This window comes from Triturus cristatus, chromosome 8 (assembly GCF_964204655.1).
Source record: "Triturus cristatus chromosome 8, aTriCri1.1, whole genome shotgun sequence".
Classification (NCBI taxonomy): domain Eukaryota; kingdom Metazoa; phylum Chordata; class Amphibia; order Caudata; family Salamandridae; genus Triturus; species Triturus cristatus.
In genome coordinates this window covers 1,553,465,751-1,553,471,825 of record NC_140591.1, presented here as the reverse complement: position 1 = coordinate 1,553,471,825, position 6,075 = coordinate 1,553,465,751, and the positions used below count along the sequence as shown (strand labels likewise).

The 6,075-nt window shown below is 53.7% G+C and overlaps 1 protein-coding gene across 1 annotated transcript in view; it reads left to right on the top strand.

Moving 5' to 3' along the window:
• The first annotated feature begins 1,795 nt into the window (after nt 1-1,795).
• The window catches only part of LOC146806129 (rho-related GTP-binding protein RhoG), a 128,893-nt gene continuing 124,613 nt past the window's right edge, over nt 1,796-6,075 (top strand). Inside the window, exon 1 of the mRNA XM_085623466.1 lies at nt 1,796-2,474. The gene's annotated coding sequence lies outside the window, so the exon portion shown is untranslated. The remainder of the gene's footprint in view (nt 2,475-6,075) is intronic.

The following is a 6,075-nucleotide window of genomic DNA, read 5'->3' as shown; positions in this document are numbered from 1 at the left end:
GATCTCCGTGTACCTCCCCAGGCACGAGGCAGGACTGATCTCTGCCCCCTCTCCAGACCCAGGCAGGACTGATCTCTGCCCCCTCTCCAGACTCAGGCAGGACTGATCTCTGCCCCTCCTCAGACTCAGGCAGGACTGATCTCTGCCCCCTCTCCAGACCCAGGCAGGACTGATCTCTGCCCCCTCTCCAGACCCAGGCAGGACTGATCTCTGCCCCTCCTCAGACTCAGGCAGGACTGATCTCTGCCCCCTCCCCAGGCCCAGGCAGGACTGATCTCTGCCCCCTCCCCAGGCCCAGGCAGAACTGATCTCTGCCCCCTCCCCAGGCCCAGGCAGGACTGATCTCCGTGTACCTCCCCAGGCACGAGGCAGGACTGATCTCTGCCCCCTCCCCAGGCAGGACTGATCTCTGCCCCCTCCCCAGGCCCAGGCAGGACTGATCTCTGCCCCCTCCCCAGGCCCAGGCAGGACACTCCCCAGGCCCAGGCAGAACTGATCTCTGCCCCCTCCCCAGGCCCAGGCTGGACTGATCTCTGCCCCCTCCACAGGCCCAGGCTGGACTGATCTCTGCACCCTACCCAGGCAGGACCGATCTCTGCCCCCTCCACAGGCCCAGGCTGGACTGATCTCTGCACCCTACCCAGGCAGGACTGATCTCTGCCCCCTTCCCAGGCAGGACTGATCTCTGCCCCCTCCCCAGGCCCAGGCAGGACACTCCCCAGGCCCAGGCAGAACTGATCTCTGCCCCCTCCCCAGGCCGGACTGATCTCTGCCCCCTCCCCAGGCCCAGGCTGGACTGATCTCTGCACCCTACCCAGGCAGGACCGATCTCTGCCCCCTCCACAGGCTCAGGCAGGACTGATCTCTGCCCCCTCCACAGGCTCAGGCAGGACTGATCTCTGACCCCTCCCCAGGCCCAGACAGGACTGACCTCTGCCCCCTCCCCATGCCGGACTGATCTCTGCCCCCTCCCCAGGCCCAGGCTGGACTGATCTCTGCACCCTACCCAGGCAGGACCGATCTCTGCCCCCTCCACTGGCTCAGGCAGGACTGATCTCTGCCCCCTCCACAGGCTCAGGCAGGACTGATCTCTGACCCCTCCCCAGGCCCAGACAGGACTGACCTCTGCCCCCTCCCCATGCCGGACTGATCTCTGCCCCCTCCCCAGGCCCAGGCAGGACTGATCTCTGCTCCCTCCTCAGACTCAGGCAGGACTGATCTCTGCCCCCTTCCCAGACAGGACTGATCTCTGCCCCCTCCTCAGACTCAGGCAGGACTGATCACTGCCCCCTCCCCAGGCCCAGGCAGGACTGATCTCTGCCCCCTTCCCAGGCAGGACTGATCTCTGCCCCCTCCTCAGTTCAAATGCAAAAAGAACAGTTGATGGACAGAATGCAGAACAATGTCATACATTCACCCCAGTACAGAGATCTGGGCCTTAAATCCATCGTTTTGTTGCTCACCATGCCATTCCAGTTTGGACCCAGCCATATGCAACATCAGCCAGAATGATGGATATAACCCAAATCTCTTGCCTGGGGGTGAATGTTTTGATTTTTTCTGCATTCCGTCCATCAATTGTGTCTCCTTTCCCTCAGTTCAGGCAGGACTGATCTCTGCCCCCTCCCCAGCCAGGACCGATCTCCGTGTCCCTCCCCAGGCAGGACTGATCTCTGCCCCATTCCCAGGCCCAGGCAGGACTGATCTCCGTGCCCCCCCCCCCCCGCACCCCCCCCCCCCACCAGTCAGCAGCTCGGGCACTTCCTCCTTCAGCGGGTCACACTCTCCCCGCTGTTGCTGCAGCCGGGGCCGGGTGGAGAGTTTCTCTGCAGACTTCCTCCTCGCTACTCACTTCCTCCTTCTGGGGGTGGGGGCAACAGAGGAGTTCTCGCCCAGCCTGCCGAGGAGCAGCAGAGCGCCGCCGGAGCCGAGAGCAGAGCCGCGGCAGAGACGGGGGCTTGCAGCAGGGACCTGCAGCAGAGCTGGAGACCCCGCAGCAGGAACCTGCAGCAGAGACTGAAACCTGTGGCAGAAACGGAAACCTGCAGCAGAGTTAGAGCCCTGCGGCAGAGACGGGGGCTGGGACCTGCAGCAGAGCTGGAGACCCCGCAGCAGAGTTAGAGCCCTGTAGTGGAAACCTGCAGCAGAGACTGGGACCTGGGACCTGCAGCAGAGACGGGGACCTGCAGCAGAGTTAGAGACCTGCGGCAGAGACGGGGGCTGGGACCTGCAGCAGAGCTGGAGACCCCGCAGCAGAGTTAGAGCCCTGTAGTGGAAACCTGCAGCAGAGACGGATTCCTGTAGCAGGGACGGAAACCTGCAGCTGAGACGGAACCCTGCAGCAGGCATAGCGCCTTCAACAGAAAGAGAGCGCTACAGCAGAGCTGAAGACTTGCAACAACTGAAGAGCTGCAGAAGGGAGGCTGCCCAGAGACCGGCACTTCTGCCCCCAAGGAGCGCGAGAGATATGAGAGGTAAGCGAAGGAAGCTTTGGGACAGGTACTGCCCCACCCCTCGCGCCCCGGCCCCAATCTCCCACAATTGGCAAAAGTTTAATCCGAAAGAAGGGGCGCCGTAAAAGTTCCGGGGTGCGCCTGTGCTGGCCGGGAGGGTGAAAAGTGTACGTGATGCTCAGTGCAGGGACAGTTTGTTTGGCTTTTGGCCCTGCGTAACGGACCCGAGCGGAAGTGAAGCTTTGACAGCGCCAGGCTGCTGCCGCCGCCCTGACAGCCCGCTGGGTGTGGCGCCGTAGCTCCTAAAGGCGACGCCCAGAGTTTTAGGCGCTGTGGGCTTCTGAAAGCGTCCCCGACTCCTGCCTCTCGCACGACGGGGGGTGTATGCTGGCACGAGCTTGTCTTAAGGGCAGGTAGTTGCACGACTGTGAAGTCCGCACTGTCCCATTGGCAGTTTTAGTGCAACCACTGTCCCGTTGAAAGTATGGCACACCCTGCTGAGAAGAGGCGGCCCCTGCCCCTTTCCGGACCGGAGCCGGGACTAAAAGTAGCCCTGTCCCCAAAACCAGCGCAGGCAAAGGGTTCAAACCGACGCCAGAGAGCTTCGTGTGCGCGAGAAGACACGGCACTGTCCTATTAAATGTATAGCATACCAAGGCTGAGAAAAGGCGGCACTGTCCTATTAAATCTATAGCATTCCCTGCTGGGAAGAGGCGGCTCTGTCCCATAAATGTATACCACACCATGATACGAAGAGGCAGCACTGTCCCATTAAATGTATACCACACCATGCTGAGAAGAGGCAGCACTGTCCTATTAAATGTATAGCATACCAAGGCTGAGAAAAGGCGGCACTGTCCTATTAAATCTATAGAATTCCCTGCTGGGAAGAGGCGGCTCTGTCCCATAAATGTATACCACACCATGCAGATAAGAGGCATCACTGTCCTATTAAATGTATAGCATACCAAGGCTGAGAAAAGGCGGCACTGTCCTATTAAATGTATAGCATACCAAGGCTGAGAAAAGGCGGCGCTGTCCTATTAAATGTATACCACACCATGATGCGAAGAGGCAGCACTGTCCCATTATATGTATACCACACCATGATACGAAGAGGCAGCACTGTCCCATTAAATGTATACCACACCATGATACGAAGAGGCAGCACTGTCCCATTACATGTATACCATACCATGCTGAGAAGAGGCAGCACTGTCCCATTAAATGTGTACCATACCATGATGAGAAGAGGGGGCACTGTCCCATTAAATGTATACAATATCATGCTGAGAAGAGTCAGCTCTGTCCCATTAAATGTATACCACACCATGCTGAGAAGAGGCAGCACTGTCCCATTAAATGTATACCATACCATGCTGAGAAGAGGCAGCACTGTCCCATTAAATGTGTACCATACCATGATGCGAAGAGGCAGCACTGTCCCATTATATGTATACCACACCATGATACGAAGAGGCAGCACTGTCCCATTAAATGTATACCACACCATGATACGAAGAGGCAGCACTGTCCCATTACATGTATACCATACCATGCTGAGAAGAGTCAGCTCTGTCCCATTAAATGTATACCACACCATGATACGAAGAGGCAGCACTGTCCCATTAAATGTATAGCATACCATGCTGAGAAGAGGCAGCACTGTCCCATTAAATGTATACCACACCATGATGCGAAGAGGCAGCACTGTCCCATTACATGTATACCATACCATGCTGAGAAGAGGCAGCACTGTCCCATTAAATGTATAGCATACCATGGTAAGAAGAGGGGTCACTGTCCCATTAAATGTATAGCATACCATGCTGAGAAGAGTCAGCCCTGTCCCATTAACTGTATAGCATACCATGCTGAGAAGAGGCAGCACTGTCCCATTAAATGTATACCATACCATGGTAAGAAGAGTGGGCACTGTCCCATTAAATGTATAGCATACCATGCTGAGAAGAGTCAGCACTGTCCCAATAAATGTATACCACACCATGATACGAAGAGGCAGCACTGTCCCATTAAATGTATACCATACCATGCTGAAAAGAGTCAGCACTGTCCCATTAAATGTATACCACGCCATGATACGAAGAGGCAGCACTGTCCCATTAAATGTATACCATACCATGCTGAAAAGAGTCAGCACTGTCCCATTAAATGTATACCACACCATGATACGAAGAGGCAGCACTGTCCCATTAAATGTATACCACACCATGATAAGAAGAGTCAGCACTGTCCCATTAAATGTATACCACACCATGATAAGAAGAGTCAGCACTGTCCCATTAAATGTATACCACACCATGATGAGAAGAGGGGGCACTGTCCCATTAAATGTATACCATACCATGCTGAGAAGAGGCGGCACTGTCCCATTAACTGTATACCATACCATGCTGAGAAGAGGCGGCACTGTCCCATTAAATGTATACCACACTATGCTATGAAGAGGCGGCTCTGTCCCATTAAATGTATACCATACCATGATGAGAAGAGGGGGCACTGTCCCATTAAATGTATACCATACCATGATGAGAAGAGGCGGCTCTGTCCCATTAAATGTATACCATACCATGATGAGAAGAGGGGGCACTGTCCCATTAAATGTATACCATACCATGATGAGAAGAGGGGGCACTGTCCCATTAAATGTATAGCATACCATGCTGAGAAGAGGCGGCACTGTCCCATTAAATGTATACCACACCATGCTATGAAGAGGCGGCACTGTCCCATTAAATGTATACCATACCATGATGAGAAGAGGGGGCACTGTCCCATTAAATGTATAGCATACCATGCTGAGAAGAGGCGGCACTGTCCCATTAAATGTATACCATACCATGCTATGAAGAGGCGGCACTGTCCCATTAAATGTATACCATACCATGCTGAGAAGAGGCAGCACTGTCCCATTAAATGTATACCATACCATGATGAGAAGAGGGGGCACTGTCCCATTAAATGTATAGCATACCATGCTGAGAAGAGGCAGCACTGTCCCATTAAATGTATACCACACTATGCTATGAAGAGGCGGCTCTGTCCCATTAAATGTATACCTCTCCCATTAAATGTATGGCATTCCATGCTGAGAAGAGGCGGCACTGTCCCATTAAATGTATACCACACCATGCTATGAAGAGGCGGCACTGTCTCATTAAATGTATACCATACCATGATGAGAAGAGGGGGCACTGTCCCATTAAATGTATACCATACCATGCTGAGAAGAGTCAGCCCTGTCCCATTAACTGTATAGCATACCATGCTGAGAAGAGGCAGCACTGTCCCATTAAATGTATACCATACCATGGTAAGAAGAGTGGGCACTGTCCCATTAAATGTATAGCATACCATGCTGAGAAGAGTCAGCACTGTCCCAATAAATGTATACCACACCATGATACGAAGAGGCAGCACTGTCCCATTAAATGTATACCATACCATGCTGAAAAGAGTCAGCACTGTCCCATTAAATGTATACCACACCATGATACGAAGAGGCAGCACTGTCCCATTAAATGTATACCATACCATGCTGAAAAGAGTCAGCACTGTCCCATTAAATGTATACCACACCATGATACGAAGAGGCAGCACT